The 19,424-nt window shown below is 44.3% G+C and overlaps 1 long non-coding RNA gene across 1 annotated transcript in view; it reads right to left on the minus strand.

The window, feature by feature from the left end:
• Nucleotides 1–5,031: 5,031 nt before the first annotated feature.
• Nucleotides 5,032–19,424, minus strand: part of LOC121099770 — a 29,682-nt gene continuing 15,289 nt past the window's right edge. The window contains exons 4-7 of the long non-coding RNA XR_005834117.1: nucleotides 17,993–18,219; nucleotides 14,261–14,498; nucleotides 11,162–11,293; nucleotides 5,032–7,265 (exon numbers count right to left, since the gene is read on the minus strand). This is a non-coding gene — a long non-coding RNA (uncharacterized LOC121099770). The remainder of the gene's footprint in view (nucleotides 7,266–11,161; nucleotides 11,294–14,260; nucleotides 14,499–17,992; nucleotides 18,220–19,424) is intronic.

The following is a 19,424-nucleotide window of genomic DNA, read 5'->3' on the forward strand; positions in this document are numbered from 1 at the left end:
TTTAATTTTTATTTTTTTAAGTAGTTTCCACTCCCAACGTGGGGCTTGAACTCCTGACCCTGAGATCAAGAGTTGGGTACTCTACCGACTGAGCCAGCCAGGCACCCCTAATATATTGGATTTTTAAAATACACAACTAAACAAACAAATCACCATAGAACTGGTGTTGCTTTGTGCCCCACGAGCACAGGAATTCTGGTAAGTTCTATTTTGTGTGATTTACACAAAAGAATATTGTGGGCTTATAACTGTATACAGGGCTTATTGAGAATATGCCTGGCAGGACAGAACTTTTGTTTTGACTGGGATGTGTGAGAATCAAATCCTTATAATCTCACATATCTGAAGCCTGGCAGAATTTTAACAGACTAGCTTCTTGCTTCATCACTTTGGAAACTTGTTTCTTCTTCAATACCCATATCCTTTCAATGCCCAGTGCAATAGGTCATGTTCATATTGCAATATGACCCCTGGCACTGCCCAAGTGGGCAGCAGGAATAATGCCAGAAGCCATTCCTGCACCAGAATAGCTAGCAATAACTTAACTAGATGTGAAAGTAAACCACATAAATATAACCTTCTTAACCCAAACTCTGTGCATCTTCAACTCAATTTCCCCTTAGCTGAATCCCAAACAACCCATGGTCTCTCTAACACCACCCTACAGAAGGGCAAGTGCAAGAGAGGGTGAGTCGGAGAGAAAGAGACAGAGGTCTTATCTGATTGTGGCTAACATACTTTCAAGTTTTGCAAAAGCATAGTACCATGTGAACACATTGCTTGGGCCCCAAACAGGGCCTTGAAAGTGGTGTGGGCACAGGAGGGCCATGGAATGTCATTAACTTCAAGATAAATCTGCCTGCCACACAGTAATGAGTCCTGAGTGAGCCACCTCCTCGCAGCACATGCACAGCACTGGTGCACTGGGGTGCTGGTGGGCAAATGCAGGCTAGTATGCGCTCCCACCAGCATTTAGCAGTTGGCTACCCTCCAACAAATTCAGCAATCAAAGAGAATTTTCCTATGTTTTAAGTTTCATTCCTTCGCTTCGACGCCTAAGGAAAGTTACTGACCTCGTTAGTGTGTTCACATGCCATTGAAAGGTGTTTGCCTTAGAAGGTGAAAGCATTTTAGTAAACTGGCAAGGAGGAGACTCATGGAAGGACCATGAAAGGGGTGGGTTGTGCTCAGACATTGGGCAAATTAAAGAGAGCATGGTAAGTTGTCCTAATTATTATTGTAAGCATTCTCTTTTGCACGCTTGTTTTCTCTAAGGAGTAGTCACAGAAATGATTTTAGCTGGAAGTAACAGAATACTCAACTAACAATGCTTAAATAATAGAGCGTAAATAATAAAGATAATTCGTAGAACAAAGACTTCGAAGGTAGGTGATCTGCTAATTCTGATAAGTTGGGGCTATTTGTCCTCTTCTCTCTGATTCTCACGGTCAAAAGGCAGTTGCCATTGCTCCGTATATCATTCATCCAAAAGCAGAAAATGGGGGACAGGGCAGTGAGAGAATGTGTGCCTTTCCTTTTAGCAAGGGGGACAAATCTTTTCTAAACAGTTTCCCATCAGAATTCCTCTTTAGGTCTCATTTGTCCAAACTGGGCACATGGGCATCTCTAGGTGTAAGGGGGAATTGGGAAAGTGGGTCTGGCAAAGGAGCATGGGAGGTCCATGGCTGGCTTAGTCATGCTTCATCATTCTGGACTGGGTATATGGCTTCTTGGAACAAAAATATAGAGTCTATTATTAAGAAGAAAAAGGGGATGGCTATTGGGAGGCAACTAATGGTATATAAATACAACTGAAACTTTGTGTTGGGTATCCTAAAACTACCTTCTACTTGCCAATTGCTGAACTATTGTAAATCAAGAACATACATGAATATAAACTATCATTCAGTTAGGAAAACTCTGTGCCAGGATCTGGTGCTAGATGTTAAAGATACATTTCCTGCAGTTAGCCTGCAAGATGGATATTATTATCATTACTTTCAGAGAGATTAGATTACCTCCCCATTAGGGAAATAAGTAGCTCCATTTTGATTTTATCATTAAAGTCCTTGCCTTTCTTGAACATCAAATAAATCATATACAATATTCTCTTTTGTTTCTTGCTCAATATTAGGCCTGTGATTCATTCATGCTGTAGAGAGTATCATCATTCATTTTTTATTGCTATGTATTATTCCATTGCTTGAAAATATTACGATTTATTTATCCACTCTACTGTGGATATTTGGGTTGTTTCCAGTTCAGAGATAATTATGAATAAAACTGCTTTTACCATTCTTAATATGTGCCTTTTGGCACTCCTTTCTGTTGGATTTACATGCACAAGCAGCATAGGATATTCTTAGCTTTAGTAGATATTCTTTACATTTAAAGATTTAAAGACTTTTAAACCTTCATTAAATTTAGAAGACTTAAATATTTTGAAATCTTTAAAAGATTTCCAAAGTGGTTGTACCCAGTTACACTCCCACCAGCAGTTTACGAGAAGACCATCTGCCAATGTTTGGTTTTGTTATAGAGAAGGTGATAAGACATATGGAAAAGTTGGGCAAGACAAGGGGGATTGTTAGGGCTGGGGGAAAGGGGAGCAGGTTGAACTTTTAAGCACAGTAGTTGGGATAGGCTTTTTCTTCCTTTTTGAGAAGGTGACATTTGAGCAAAGTCACAAAGGAGGCAAGGGAGTGAGCAGTGCAGGCACGAGGAAAGCATTTGAGGCAGAGGGATGAGCTGGTGCAAAGGCTGTTAATAGAGGCCGTGTGTGTTCAAGTCGGGGTAACAGGTCAGTGTGGAAGAAGAAGAGTGGGGGTGCCTGGGTGGCTCAGTCGGTTGAGCCTCAGACTCTTGGTTTCTTCGATTCAGGTTGTGATCACAGAGGCATGGGCTCGAGCCTTGGGTCTGGCTCTGCTCAGCAGGGAGTCTGCTTGGGATTCTCTCTGCCTCTCCCTCTATCCTTACCCCCACTCGCTTTCTCTCCCTCCCTCTCTCTCTCTCAGATAAATGAATCTTTAAAAAAGAAGAAGAAGAAGAAGAAGAGTGGGTGGGGGAAGCAATAGAAGATAATGTAAGAGAGACAGTGTGAGAGCATGCAGGGTCTTTGAAGACACAGGGAGGACTTCTCCTTTTACTCTGAGTGACACGGGGAGTCACAACAGTGTTTTGAGCAGATGAGTGACATAATCGGACCTACATTTTAAAGAGATCATTTTGGTGGCTGGTTGAGAACAGGCTGTAGGATGGGGGCGGGGAGAGCAGTTAGTAAGCTATTGCGGGAGGTGATGGTAGCTTTTGGAGCAGGGCGGTGGCAGTGGCAGTGCTGAGACGGACTAGATTCTGGGTATATTTTGAAGGTAGAGCCATCATTTTTTAAAAAGATTTATTTGTTTTTTTTTGTTTATTTGTTTGTTTATTTATTTACTTACTTATGAGAGACAGAGAGAGAGAGCACACACAAGCACGGGGAGGGGCAGCGGGAGAGGGAGAGAAGCAGACTCCCCACTGAGTGTGGAGCCCAACACGGGGCTCACTCCATCTCACAAGCTTGAGATCTTGACCTGAGCCAAAACCAGGAGTGGGACCTTAACCGACTGAGCCACCCAGGCGCCCCAGAGACATCATTTTTACTGATGTCACCAGCTTTGGCATTGACAATGCTATGGTAGTAATAATAGTTATCATTTTCCAACCTCTTACTGTGTCTACATTCTGTGTTTTATTATCTTCTTGAACTAAAGCTCAAAAAATGTTAGATAACCTCCCTAAGAACACACATTTCAAAAGAGATAGGCCAGGGGTTCAATCTTAGCTCTAGCTGATTTCAAAGCTAATGCTCCTAAAACCACGTTATCACTGGGCTCTGGTTCCCCTCTTGCCTACCCCAGGCAGTGCCTTATACATAATAGGTGATTGATACCTTTCTGTTGAATTCATTGACAGCATTCACTTTTTCCTGAACTTTACTTCTGAGTTTTCTTTAAAAGATGGTTTTTCTGTTATATTTATATACAGTAAACTTTACTTTTTGGGTTTATAGTTCTATGACCTTTTAACATGCATAGATTTGTGTAACCACTACCACAGTCAGGATATAGACAATTGTCATCCCTTCTCCCCACCTCAAATTCTCTTATGCTGCACCCGTGTAGCCGAACCCTCTCCTACCCATAATTCCTGGAAACTACTAATCCGTTCTTTATCGACTATAAGCATTAGTGTATAGGTTTTTGTGTGAGCACAAGTGTGCAGTTTTCTAGGGTAAAAACCTAGGCATGTGTTTGCTGGTTCATACGGGTCATGTTTCTTTAACTCTGTAAGAAACTACCAAATTGTTTTCTAAAGCACCTACAGCATCATGCAAGTCAACCAGCTCAGTTACTCTGCATCTTTGTCAACACTTGGTATTGTCAATTTTGGTTTTTACATGTATTTTAGCCATTTTAATAGGTGTGCAGTGGTATCTCATCGTGGGATACCAATTATTTTTGAAATTTACAGTGAAAGTGTTTTTAGACTCCAGAATATAATTTATAGGCTAAATTCCAAAGGATTTGTAAATAAACATGGTACAAGCATACTGTAAAAAGTTTACCTCCCCCCACCCTTTTTGACCCAGTTATCTTTCCATTTAGAGATTGTGTTATTGTGATGTAACACATATAAGGAACACAACTTGATTGCAAGACTTCCAATAAGAAATTCCCTATGAAATAGGTCTAGGCTTTGCTTTTCTTTCAGGGATATTGTAGAAGTGAGATAATCAAAGCTTATAAGATAATGAATGGAAAATCGCTTTAAGGGACAAGGATATATGTTACTACTATTATAAAAGATATAGTCACTTCTTAATTAAGTGAGCACTAACTACCTAACATAGTGAAAGTATCATGTAAGATATGTTCTACAGAGAATATAAGTATAAAACAGAGCTTTTATCCTCATGGCATTTATAATCTAGTTACGCAGAGAAGTAAAATGTTAAAACAATTTGAATAACTACTCCAGTAATGCATGAACACCCATTATAAGGCTTTATCTATTTTTCAGAATGATTGCACAAATATCCCAATTTGTCTACAGCACACATGCATAAGTTTATACGGTGCACTATCACAAAGTATTTGTTTCCTCTCACAAGAGATAATGTGTGAGGTCCATAAGTCCAAGATTAGCTCAGATCTCTAAGCAGGTGAAGAAATTTGAGCTGGGCTCAGCAGAACAGGTAAGGTCTTGACATTAGAGAGGAGGGAGGGGACATTCCAGGCAATTAAAGCATCAAGAGCCCAAGTGCAGAGATGGAAAATGCAAGCATGTGCCCGACCTGCGAGCAAACCAGTTGGCTTGTAGACAGAGGAGTGCTAATAACAGCTGTCCTTAAGTGAGCACTGACCGTGTGGCAGCCCTGGGCTAAGTCTCATACACAGGCTACCTCACTAACATCTCAACAACCCCACCAAGAAACTAAGGATTTAGAACTTTCCATACAGGACCGTAGCTAATAAGTGGTACCCCTGGGATTCTAAGCCAGACTGATTCTAGTCCGTAACCTTGAAATGTACTATAGCACTAAAGCCAGAAAGGAAATTCGAGGCCAGATTGTGGAGGGCTGAGATGTTTGAACTTTTGCCCCAAGGACTTGTGGTTCTCCATCTTTCCCTCAGCCCTCTACATTTGAGGAATAGGGTACCACGAGGAACGACACCTCGATAAAAGTGGTTCAACACGAGCACGGTGTAGGGAAGAGCGTCGGCCTCTCCAGACCGTGTGGGGAAATGCTGCCGGACCTGTCCTGAGACAGCGAAATGTGTCTCCGCAAGGGCGTCTCCCTTCTGAGCGTCACCCGTAGAGACGGTGGGGAAGTCTGGAAGTCTTAAACAGAGAACATAGAAGACCAACAGTGAGAGTCTGGAAGATGAATTTGGCAGCGAGGTGCATAACGGATCAGACACAGAGGTCCTGTCAACAGTCCACTGCAGCCCAGCTACGCGTGGGCGATAAGGCAGGGCGAGGGTGGGCCAACGGGGACAGCTGTGCGGAAGGGAAATTGATAGGACCTGGTGAGTAGCAGGATCTGGGGGTGATGGAGAGGGAGGATTTCGTCTGTGAAGATTTTTATGGACTGTGGTTCCCTCCCCATGTCCTTAAGAAGAGTGGACCGTTCCTGCAGCATCCGGAGCCCTCAATGGCTGTTGTCACGTCAGCCTTGGCCACTAGAGGGCTTCCCCGCCCCGTCTGGAGCCCAGCCTGATTCACAGGCAGGGAGGGCGGCAGCACTGCTTAAAATCCATGCCAGGCGAGGCCCCGGGAACTTCACGGGAGCTTGGGTTTACAACAGTTGTTTTTCATTGAGAGGGAGGGTTGGAAGGTCTCCCACTCCATTGACAATGGCTGGAAAAAGGCCTAAGATGTAGGGATGAATTACAGATCGCAAGCATGGGTGTCCAGTGGCCTGGGGAACAGGAGGGCGGGCGGAGGCAATCGCAGGTTCGAAGTTCTCCTAGAGGCCCGCTCGTCCCCGAAGGCAGAGGCCTGGCCCAGCCGAGCCGCCGCGGGGGCAGCTGTGCGTGCCCGCGGGCACGAGTGTGTGCCTGCATACAGGCGCTATCTGCGCATGGGCGAGCCCTGTGTGAGCGTGTGTACGGGTGAGTACGCGTGCGTGCGTGTAAATACGTGTGCATGCCGGGGAGCGTGTGGCACGCCGAAGCCTGCCTCCCAGGGCCCGTGTGCGCCTGCTCTGCAGGGGGAACGACCATGTCTGTGCCTTGGCGTCAGCCCAGAAGTCAAACAAGTGATGAGGTGAACGGAAACGAACTGGAGTCGGTCTCAGCACTAATTAGCTCCCATCAGTACAACAGACTCGAGCGCGCAAAGGCCGGAGAACTCGGGGACCTGGGTGGTGCTGGGGTCTGAAAAGCCACCCGGCAGCGTCCTTGGAGAGCAGAGGCCATCATCTCGGGCTGACGGGTCACTCCTGCCCTTCGCCACAGATCCGTGTGTTCTTTCATCCTGGCCGGCAGCTCTGTGGGCTGGCCTTGGCCTTCCTAAAGACCACTTCACTTTTTGATGGCTTGACAGCGACCTGCCTCACCTTCCCCTGGCAGCTTTCTCGTTCTCTTTGTCAGGCTGGCCTCCAGCACATTCCCCAGAGACGTGGTGACAGCCCTCCTACTTACCCACCCCCCTGAGGAGCCTGGCTTCGACCGGGGTCTGCACTGTCGTGTTGCTTTGTCCTGAGGCTCTCCTTTTGCCACCTGCGAAGGGTTGGAGGCAAAGTGGTGAAGGCAGAAACACGGACTATTTGGTGGGTTGGTGAGAAGGAGCTGCTCCTTCATCTCTGACCTGTGTATAGACTGATGTGTGAGTGAGTGGGAAAGGTGGTGATAGTGACGTTAAAGAACCCCGAGGCAGGCCTTCGCCCCTCATAGCTGGGGTCCCTGGCTCTGGGTTCCCCACAGGCCCAGAGACACTGGTTCAGCCAGGGCATGAGTGTCCCCCAACTTGCTAAAGTACATGCCTTATCCTCAGAAAACAGGGTCTTTCCTGGGCTTTCACAAGCCCTTTGTGAACAGGCCCCTTGAGCAGCATGGCTATGAGAATTTAAAAAAAATCTCTCCATACGTGGCAAGGTCTCCTTATACTTGTATACTTGACTGTGTGGGGGAGGGCACTTCATCATTTCATTTACATCCTAATAGATCTAGAGAGTGGTTGCTCCTTAGAAATTCTTCATAACACTTCTGGTTTGTTGTTAGTCTTCAAGTTTTTTTTTTAATTTTTTAAAAAAGATTTAAAAAAGATTTTATTTGTTTATTTGACAGAGCAAGAAAGGGAACACAAGCAAGGGGAGTGTGAGAGGGAGAAGCAGGCTTCCCACTGAGCAGGGAGACTGATGCAGGGCTCGATCCCAGGACCCTGGGATCATGACCTGAGCTGAAGGCAGATGCTTAAGGGCTGAGCCACCCAGGCGCCCCCATGTTGTTAGTCTTCAGATAGTCCCTGTTCTTGTTTGCGCCTTCAGGGCACAAGTGGCCCCATCCCGACTTCCTTTCTAATGCAGCTCTTCCTTCATAGTTCACTAGATTGAATAGTTGTGGAAATTCTCAAACTTTAACAACAACAACAACAACAACAACAATAATAATAATAATAATAAATCTCCTGAAGAGCTTGGTTTTTTTTTGTCACTGTTAATTTTTAATAGATTTCTTTCTTTCTTCTTCTTTTTCTTTTTTTGAAGTAAACTCCACCCCCAACATGGGGCTCAAACTCGCGACCTTGAGATCAAGACTCACATGTTCTACCAACCGAGCCAGCCAGGCACTCTGAGTAGTTTGTTTTAAAGGCAGATTTCTAAAATAAATAAATAAACAAACAAATAAAGGCAGATATCTCAGGCCCCACACAAATCTATGGAATTAAAAGTTCTGGAGTGAGGCACAGGCATTTGCATTTTATCGATCCCTCCCCCACCCCCAAGATCCTAAGTCAGGTGGTCCAGCTCAGTCGGCTGACTGTCCGACTCTTGGTTTCAGCTCAGGTCATGATCTCAGGTTGTGAGATCGTGGCCCTCATTGGGGGGAGTCTGCTTGGGATTCTCTCTCTCCCTATGCCCTCCCCCGACCCCTCTCTCTCTTTTTCAAAATAAGTAAATAAATCTTTTAAAACATTAAAAAAAAAAAAGAATACGTGCTGTGAAACATTGTGCTGAAGGATGTCTTGGATCCATTTTTTAAATGTTGACTTTGTTTGCTTGTTTTGTTTTTTTTAAAGATTTCACTATTTATTTGTCAGAGAGAGAGCGAGTGAGCACACACAAGTATGGGGAGCGGCAGGCAGAGGGAGAAGCAGGCTCCCCGCTTAGCAAGGAGCTCAATGTGGGGCTCAATCCCAGAATCCTGGGATCATGACCTGAGCTGAAGTCAGACACTTAACTGACCAGCCATCCGGGGACCCCTCTAGAGTTTTTTATGAATACGCTAGACACTAAGGCCTTTGTTGGTTGTGTGATTGATAAATCTTTCCTCCTGGCCTGCTATTTGTCTTTTCATCCTTTTACAGAGTCCTTCATAGAGCAAAAGTGTTTAGTCCAATTTATAAATTTTTCCTATTATGGATCACACTTTTAGGGTCAAGTCTAAGAACTCTGCCTAACCCTAGGGTCCAAAAGATATTCTCCTGTGTTCTTTTCTACAAGTTTTATGGTTCTATGCTCACATGTGAGTCCATGATCCACTGTGAGTTCATTTTTGTATTAGGTTGTGAGGTTTAGGTCCAACCTTCCAGCACCATTTACCGAAAAGACGATTTCTCCTCCGCTGGATTGCTTTTATTCCTTTATCAAAATTAGCCAGCGGCATATTTGTGTGGCTCTAGACCTGGGTTCTTTCTTCGGTTCCACTGAGCTATGTGCTGCTTCCCTCCCCCAGTACTGTGCGGTGTTGATACTCTAGTTATAGACGAGGCCTTATGGTTGGGAAGAGGGATTTCTCCCCCTTCCTTCTTGTGTTTCAACATCATTTTGGCTATGCTAGGGCCTTTTCCTTTCTGTATAAATTTTGGAATACACTTGTCAAGGCCAGCAAAGAAACTTGCCCAGGTTTCAATGGGAATTACATGAATACTGATCAGTTTTAGGAAAGGACTGCATTTTTCTCCTGCAGCAGAATTTTTGGAGAGTAAGATTTAGCCAAAGCAGTTCTAAAGTATTACCTTGTTAAATGTTTCTTGCCCAGGATATACTTTTACTTTTACTTTCTGGCTACAGACAAGAAACTATGTGCATAAACTGGGCAGCTACAGTTGGTGCAAGGTTCACTGATACACTTTGTTCCAACCTAGACTCCTAGAAACTAAGTAGACTCAATGCTTCCCATTGGCTCCTTTAGGGCACACTGTAGCTTCTTGGGATTCCTCTGCTGTCTTGAGGAAAACAGAACAGAGATGCCTGAAGAGGAGTTGTACTTCTCGAGTCTGTGAGAACCAAATGTTTACTTCATTCCCTCAATCCTCACCTCGACTTTGTCAGAGACGGAGGATTGAATGAACTTGAGGGATTACTGGAAACACACCTCTTACCAGTACTGGCGGGAATTGTTCCGAGTGGGGGGGGGGGGGGGGGGAAGGATGTGGTGGTGCAAAAAAGGATGGTTGTTTCAAAGGTCTTTTAAAACCTCGCACTCCGAGGGGTGCCTGGGGAGTGCAGTCAGTGAAGTGTCCACCTCTTGATTTCAGTTCAGGTCGTGATCTCAGGGTCGTGAGATTGAGCCCCTCGCTGAGTCCCTCGTCGGGCTCTACGCTCAGCTGGGAGTCTGCTTCTCTCTCTCTCTCCCTTTGCTCCTCCCCCTGCTCATGCACTCTCTCTTTCTAAAATAAATAAATAAATCTTTAAAAAACCAGAAAACAAAAACGAAGAACCCTCGCACTCTGCAGTGCCTGCTCTTCATATTTCTTGTCCGTTAGGGAAGCAGCTGTCAGCATGAGTTCCTCATCCTTTTCTTCAGCATCACCCTTCCTCCCAGTCACGCCCTTTAGTTCTCCAATCTGTTCCTATTTTTAGTCAGTGACTCAGATATTTGGCATGTTAACGTTCATGTTAACACCAGATGAAGTGAACCCAGCTGCATTTCTGTCCTCATCTAAAAGTTGGTCCCAAACTAGTTCAAAGAATCTCTGAATTTTTCCTCGGCCAGTGTAAGCTCTGTGGGTCCCTTTAGTGACCTGAGGTATCCTGGCTTTTGTGACGGGGGTCACATCTACAGAGTGGCAAGGACACATTTGATGAAACGGACTACTTACCTGGAATTTGCCCTCAGAACACCATAATCTTGACAGGGACAGTTTTGTGCACCCCTAATGCTTTAAGGTTTCTTTAATTCTGAATCGTATAAAGGTCATCTGAACATGTGTGGAGAATGACTACCTCCCCATGTAGAATGAGAATGGTATCCGGTTAGCTAAACAGTTAATCGTATCAGTCACATCCAATGAGCTTCAGGAAGCATCCAGCGTGTTGTCAGCTCAAATGCCCGATCTTAGAGAATTAGTGACACCTTTAGTTGGATTTGGCTAGAGAAATGACTTTTACTGAAGCTCAAAAACCTCTTTCCCAGCTCCTCCCGCCCAGTTCTCTTTACTCTGTAGTACTTACCCATCCGCTTATGTCTCCTTCTATGTTACACTGGAATGGTTCTTTCTAGATGCAAACCGTAGCTGATATGGTCATTGGCTTCCATGGCCCCCAGTCGTTGCTTGCTGTGAGAGCATCTCCAGGGCCTATGGGCTGGAACCCAAAGACAATGAGGGTGGAGTGTTGCTGAGCTAACCCAGCGGCCTTGTATTCTTTCTGTACTCTCTCCTTGGACAATGAGAGCTGCCTTGCTTAGGGATTACAGAAGCTTGCAGGGCAGGGCTCAGGGCTGTGGAAACAGTAATCCTCATGGGACTAATGCATCCACTGTCTGTCCTTTGCTAAACTCACTTCCATCACTAATGCAAAAATTACAACCATCCTCCTTCTCCCCCACCATTTCTGCCCCAATCACCTCCTCCCTGTCTGGCCCGACTCTCTCCAATTTGCCAGAGGAGGAGGGGATCTTTTTGGTATGCACAGGAGAACCTAGTTTCCTAATTACATTACTCTGTCCTTCCTTGTGGCAAGCTCCTTCTACTAATTGCAGAGAGCCCTCAGTTCATAGGGGCTTGCTTCCTTCAGCGCTTGCCTCTGCAGAAACAGGCCCAGCTGCTATTTGGGGGATGGTATCTCTCACTGACATCTGCGTGGACTCTGTCTCTAGACTGCAGGGATGTGAGTGGTTTTTATGAGAGTGGCTTTTATGGTAGGAAGTGAGAAGCTTCCAGATTGCACATAACCTAAAACAGGTTTTCCTCACTGAACAGAAGTCATTGATACTTCCTGTGTTGCAATAACAAACACTCGTCCTTCAGGCTCATTAGGGATGTGGGGCTGGGAGACCGGAGTGGGAGGTGGGGGCTCTGCTTTCCCTCCGCCTCCATCTACGGAACGCTTCCTACGGGTCCCTTCCTGCTTCTGTAATCTTGGCGGTACAGAGCTGCCACTGTTCCTCTTTGCCGAGCCCTGTCTGTGCTCAGCACCTCCCGTGCCCTCTCTAATTTCCCTCTTCCTTGCGCAATCCAGCTGCCTGTTGAGGCTTCTCTCCCTGTATTTACAGCCATCTAATCAGCTGGTAATTTACTTTCAATCAGTGCCAGATTGTGTTGCTCAGATTTCTATCTCTTCTTTTGTTTAGTGAGGAAATGATTGCCTTTCCTTTTTACCATTCGCTTTCCATATTAGCTGCCATGTTGTGCTGATTAATAGTCCTTTAAATGGGAAGGTATAACCAGCAGTTCAAGAGAGCATCTGCCCCAAGCTGTCCCGGTTAAGGCTTACATCACAAGCAAGTTCAAATTCCTGGGACTGGGGGATAGTCTTTCACACCCAGTCTTATGTGCCGTGTCTCAAGTTCTTGAGTGGTTAGTGTCAAATCTAGATTGCTAGAAACTTCTTGTTATTTAATTCCAAGCAGGCATTAATTTCCTTGCAGGCCGCTTGTAAGGACCATCCGGAATGGTTAGGGATGGGGGAAGGGTGGTGCAGGGCTGTGGCCAACGTGCTATCCTCAGATTTTCCAGCTGAAGTCTGAGAAAACTGCTGCCTATAACAATAACAGATTATTTTTGTGGCTCATGAGGCTGGTTGAGTCGCGTGGAAGAGAAAGGAAATCAGGAAGATGAAGAGAGCCGACAAGAGGAGAGTCAGAGATGGAATGAGGGACAGATGGGCTGAGGGTCAGTTCAAGTGCATCCACCCACTTTCCCCTCATGCAGGTGCTGGGATGCTTTGCTGAACAGGGAACGTGTTCTCAAATATGACTGACGTGAGTGACCTGTTGGTTTTAACTGTCTTCTGGAAAAGATCTCCTGCGGGACAAGATGGGGCTGGGAAACCCTTGCCTCCTGCCCACCCCTCCAGCGACTAGCTTTTAGCAGAAACATCATGCTCTCTCTGGCTCTTGAGCCTGAAGATCTCCCCCTCCTCCCAAACCCATTAACATTAATAATTATTAATTATAATAAATAATATATTGATAATATATGATAGTCTTAACATTATATTATTATATGTTAATAATATATTGCTGTATGTTTATATATTAGCATTATGTGCTGTTATATATAATATTAATATTATATATAACATTATATGTTAATATATATGGGTATATGACATAATAAATTTATTTACTTACTTAATTATTTATTTATTTGGTCTTGGTTCTAAATGGGAACTTCTTCAGGCTGCTTTCTGTTCCTCCAAACCCTCCAGACCCTGGTCCGGTGCTCCATCTCTGTGCCCTCAGAACCCTGTACTCATAGATAATGTGCATCCATGTACCTTTTGTATCCCTCACTGGGTTGGAAGCCTAACATGAAAGCCAAAAGGGATGCGTATAGTACAAGCACAGTGAGCCACCCAAAGAGTTGCTGAGCTTGGCTATGGAGATGCAGCCAGGTTGGTACGTCCAGGGTCTAGAGGGCAGGGAAGGGCCCTTCATAAGTCAGGTACCAGTTACTGAGAATATTTCCCATGCTGGGCACAAGAGTCCCCCAAAATGACCAGGGCATGGTTGGAAACTGAGGGTAGGACGCACTCAAGAAGCAGGAGAGTAAGCAGTCAGTCATTTGGGAGATCTGTCCTCAAGGTTTAGTGGCCTAGCCACTGGTCTGGGGTCTAGGGTCAGGGGGAGGACTAACAAGGGAATGAGGGAATAGCAGGCCCCCAGCCTAGGCCTGGTCTTGAGGATGGGCACCCGAGGAACACCAGGCAGCACAAGATCCCACTGGCTGCCACTGGGGCCATTGGATCCTGGCTGAGCTCAGTTTTCAGAGGGCTAAGGCCCTGGGGCCAGGAAGGAGACTCAACTACATGACGTCTGTTAAGTCCTTCCTACTTTCATACCTCAGAATTGCCTGCAGGGCTTAATAAAAATAAGATTCCTAGACTCCACCTTCCAGTTACCGAAACAAAAACATCTGGAGGTTAGGTCTCAAGTCTGAGAATCTTTAGTGGGATAACAATGGGCTCTGATGGGATGGACTAGAGCAGGCAGACCCAGGAAAATGAGGAGAGTTCATACTGGCATCAGCGGGCAAACTCTTGCATCTGTGGACTATATTCGTTTGCTAGGGCAGCTATAACAAAGTATCACAAAATTGGGTGACTTACGCAACAGAAACATGTAGTCTCGCAGTTCCAGAGGCTAGAAGTCCAAGATCAAGGTGTCAGCAAGACTGGTTCCTTCTGAAGCCTTGGAGGAGGAATCCGTCTGTGCTCTCTCTAGCTTCTTCGGTTTGTTCCCGATCTTTGCTGTTCATTGGCTTGCACATGCTCACCCCGTCTCTGCTTGCAGGTTCATATGGCATCCTTCCTATGGTGTGTCTGTCTCTGTGCCCAAATTTCTCCTCTTTGTTGGAGATAAAGAGATCATTATTATTAGATTATGATCTCTTTTTAACTTGTTTACCTCTACAAACACCCTATTTCCAAAAAAGGTTACATTTTGAGGTACTGGGGATTAGGACTGCAACTTGTTTCTTTGGGGGTACGTATTTCAACCCATAACACTGACCAAGTGGGAGAATTGGTTGGGGAACTGTAGAAAGGTAGTAGATTCTCACCTGAGAGTCCAAAATTTGAGAGCTCTTCTGACATGCTCTCAAAACTCTTAAGTTTGAGAGGGGCGCCTGGGTGGCTCAGTCTATTAAGCCTCCAACTCTTGATTTCGGATCAGGTCATGATCTCGGGGTCATGAGATTGAGCCCTGTGTGGGGCACAGCTCGGAGTCTGCTTGAGATTCTTTCCCCCTTCCTATTGCCCCTCTCCCTGTTCATGCACATTTTCTCTCTCTCTCTCTCTAAAAATGAATAAGTATTTATTAGAGAGAGCATGTGAGTGGGGACAGGAGCAGAGGGAGAGGGACAAGTAGATTCTGTACTGAGCACAGAGCCCGATGTGGGGCTGGATCTCACACCTCTGAGATATGACCTGAGCTGAAATCAAGAGACAGACACTTAACCAACTGAGCCACCCAGACACTTCAATAAATAAAATCTTTAAAAACCCACAAATATACCTCAATAAAACTGTGAAAAGAAAATGTGAATTGAATAAAGAAATACTGATTTTTGTTTTTAATAAATGATTTTTATTATAAAAAGACAAACGTGGCAGAGACACTATATGGAGCAGAAGGTATGTCAGCAGGTGACAGTAGGCATCTGTCTATTTTGTTACAGATCCTTTATTAGAAAGAATAAATCTCAAATTGTAAAGGCAGATAAAAGGGAAAAAAGGAAAAGAAGCCAAATATAGATGAGATGACAGAAAGAAATCACCTAGCTGTCTTCAATGAGTTAAAATATTTATACGAGACTAGCAGTTGGTAAATGTTTTCTGTAAAGGTAGTACTTTAGGCTTTGCGGGCCAACTGGTCTTGTTGCAACTACTTGACTCTGCTTTTGTAGTGTGAAAGTAGCCGTTAGTGATTTAGAAACAAACAGGTGTACCTCTGTTCTAATGAAACTTTATTTATGAAACAGGCAGCTAGCCAGATTTGGACTGGGCTGCAGTTCGTAGATCCCTGCACCAGAGCAATGACAACCCCAGAAACCTGAACGAATCACTGTGGGTCATCCCTGAGGAGCCCTGCAGGAAAGAGGAAATACCCTGAATATGGAGAAGGGCAGAGGATAAGAAGAGGAGATTCTACGGTTTGCAATCCATTTAGTTTAGCATTGATTTCTGGCACGTTTCCAGAACAAATGATTAGATAATCCCATTCAACCAATGTTATTTGAATACCTACTGAGCACTGTCTAAGTTCTCAGTGGTGACAGAGATAGCCTTTGCCCTCAAAGAACTTTTAGTCTCAAGGAGAGAGCAAGTGATTTTGTAAGAAGTGGTGATTTCAGGGTACTGAATGTTCTGAAAAGGGAAGGGTATGGGCCAAATGGTCTAAACCAAGAAATCTAACTTAGTTTGGGGGGGGGGGGTTCAGAAGACTCCCTGAAAAACTTGAAATTTGAAGTTTGAGGAATTAGGCTGGAAAGGGGGACAGGGTAAGAAAGCATTCTGAACAGAAGGAAGGACTTGTGCAAAAGCCCAGCATCAGAGGGAATCCTCAAGGCATCGAAGTAAATGGGAAAGTGTACAAATGGCTGGAAGAGAGAAGGAGAATGGAGCAGGACCAGCTGAGTGGCAGGCCGGAGCCAGGCTCAGGACTGTGGACTTGGTTATTTCTCTGCTACGCCAGCCTAGCAACACTGGCAAGAGTGGACATGAAGTAACTGACAAAACTTGTCCTTAGTAAGATCATATTGTCTGCAGTCACCCCATTCCCCTTCCAGACATTCAAAAGTCAACCTCTTAGCTGCCTCTCCTTCTAGTCCTAGCTCCTTCCTATCACACCCCACTCCCATGCATATCTAAAATTCAAAATTCACACCCACGCTTAAAATCCTACAATGGATTATCATGCTCCTTGGGACTTCATATATTTGAATTTTAACAAGGCATTTAATTCAGTCTTTTATGATGTCTTTGGGCAATAAATTGAATTGGTAGCTGGATGTGGAGACTTTAATGGAATACTGTTAATGGTCTTTAATGGATTGCCACGGTCACGTAAACTCCTCTGAAGTTATGGCATCTAGACCATGTGGCCTGCAAGATCTCTATATCAGGTGAATAGAAGAAAAGAATCGCACTGGCTCTTTAATGACTTGGCCCAGAAGTGACATCACCTTCATTCACAATCTGTTGGCCAGAGGTAGTCACATGCCCCCAACCCAATTACAACAGTGTCTGGGAAAAGTAGGGGAGGCTATGGCATATTTGGGAAGAACTATCTTTGCTACAGTGTGCTTGTTGAGTCTATGTATGTCATAAAATGTGGGTGGTTACTTAATAGGCCTGATAGGAAAATTAGCATTCAAAAATACCTCAACCAGGTAAAGAGATATTTAGGAGTATTCGATATAAAATCCTATACCTAAGTTAAATTAAAAGTGAACCATTCTAGTACAAGGTGAAAAGTATCTTTCTTGACATATTTCAAGTTAAAGAGAAACATACAAATGGTTTTAATTAATTACATATGCAATATGAATCATCAGGGTCTGCCAAAAAACCTAAAGCAATCATAACAGCCTCAATGGATGTATAGAGTTTACTATAAGGTAGATAACAATTGCCTTATTCTCTTGGCTGGTTGGAACACACATGCAAGTAGATTTGGCATCAGGGGCTACATTTAAAGAAGAAATCTAAGAATCTGGAATGAATCCAGAGAAGGGAAGTGGAATAGGAAGGGTTGTTGAAAGATATGGGGAAAACACTGGTCTGGGAATTAAGAGATCCAGGTCCAAGTTCTGGATCTGCCACTTCCGGGTGATGCCGGGCAGAACCCGCTCCCTACCCAGCTGCACTTCACCCCCCTAAACCTCATCTTTCCCCTGGGTAAAGAAGGAGATCTGGACTTGAATTCTGAAGCCCTTTTCAATTTGAAAGTTTGGCACCTATGAAATTATGCCATCCGAGAAGAGTCGAAGGAATTTAGGGATATGTAGCCTGAGGCAGGAAATACTGAAAGGGGACATGAAAACTGTTTAATTATTTGAGGGATTGTCCTGAGGAAAAGGAATTAGATTTGCTCTGTATGTCATGCAAGAGCAGACCCATAGCCAGAGGGAAGAGGATACAGAGAATATTCATCTTCCTAATGATGCAATGGGCTTCCATGTGAGGCAGTGACCATTTAGGGGAAGCAGGATATAAATTTCCTTCCAGCCCCTCCAAAAGTACTTGGTAACAATCATACAAATCTGTGTGAGAATTGTATTAAAAATTCCATCATGAGAATCTGTACACACCCATAGGAATTTCTTCAGACTTACTTACCTCCAATCCATGTACTCTGTATTCCTCATTCATCAGCAGCCTGGGTATCTTCTTGTAGGACTCAGTATCCTTTATTCTCCCTCTTATTTCTGAGATTGACAAACTTATTTGGTCCTCTTTTTCCGGGTCTTACCTTGGCCCCTCTTTAAGATGTGACTTTATCCGTCCTTTGATCCTTCAGACCACAACTTTGGGCAATAGGTACCACAGTCGATGATCTTTCCTAGCTAACAGAACAATTTGCAATTAAATTGCTATTCATTTGGCCCCCATCTGACATAGGAGGTGTATAAAACATGGGAAGACTCCTTATCAGGGCTGCATAGAAGTATCTTACATTAGGTGGGAGGTTGGACTTCATGACCACTAGGGTCCCCTTTTATTTTCAGATTCCTTTTTTTAAAAGATTTATTTACTTATTTTAGGGAGAGAGAGACAGAGAAAGTGGAGGGGAGGGGTAGAGGGAGAGGGAAAGAAGCAGACTCTCCCTGCGCTCAGAGCCTGACACAGGGCTTGATCTCATGACCCTGAGACCATGACTGGAGCCCAAATCAAGAGTCAGATGCTTAACTGACTGCACCACCCAGGTGCCCCTTATTTTCAGATTCTGTGACTTTTGTACTTATATTTGTCACTGCTCACAGGGTGGGCAATAAATAGAAAGTTTTCAGTGATTCTTTGTCAGTCGTAATGCTCTTCCAAGAACACCACCATGCAATAAGTCACATATACACAGAGATACACTTGCTCCTTGATTTTGCCACTGAACTACCTTCAGCAGATCATAGGCAGCTCTTGGAGCAGTGGAGGTGAGCTAATTCTTCCTCATTTACCTTCTTGTCTGGTGTCTATATGAGCAAAGGGAGTCTATGAAGTACGGCCAGCTAGAGAAGAGGGGTAGGAATTGTCATGGAACAGTGTAGTGCTGATGGCCACGTGATCAAACCATGGCTTTGGCCTCCTTGGCCCTTTGAGCTAACCAAGATTCAATGCTGTTTGAAGGATTGTTGGGAGGAAATTATGGCAACAGTTGTGCTGATCCTGGAATGATTCAGTTCCAGTGGAAAGTAGAAGACTAGGACCCTGGCCCATACATATTCTGTATAATGGCTTCTCCTCTTCATGGTGATCTTATTTTAAAAAACCTCAAATCTGATCATATCCTGCCACCAATACTCTCCAACTGCACCTCTAATAATATCTAAACTCTGTATCATAACTTAAATAGTCTGATTCCTGCTCCTCTAATAGTTACTCTTTTAGGGCAAAAACCTTCTCTTTGTCCTGCTGAATCCACTGTGTTGAGAACAGCACCTGGCATATACTTTAATAACTATTCATTGAATAAATGAATCTAGACTCGACTTCCAGAGAACTTTACTAAATTTATATAATGGAATCTCTCATCACTAAATTCTTTTTTTTTTTTTTT

The sequence above is a fragment of the Ursus maritimus genome, unplaced genomic scaffold (assembly GCF_017311325.1).
Source record: "Ursus maritimus isolate PB19 unplaced genomic scaffold, ASM1731132v1 scaffold_12, whole genome shotgun sequence".
Taxonomy (NCBI): domain Eukaryota; kingdom Metazoa; phylum Chordata; class Mammalia; order Carnivora; family Ursidae; genus Ursus; species Ursus maritimus.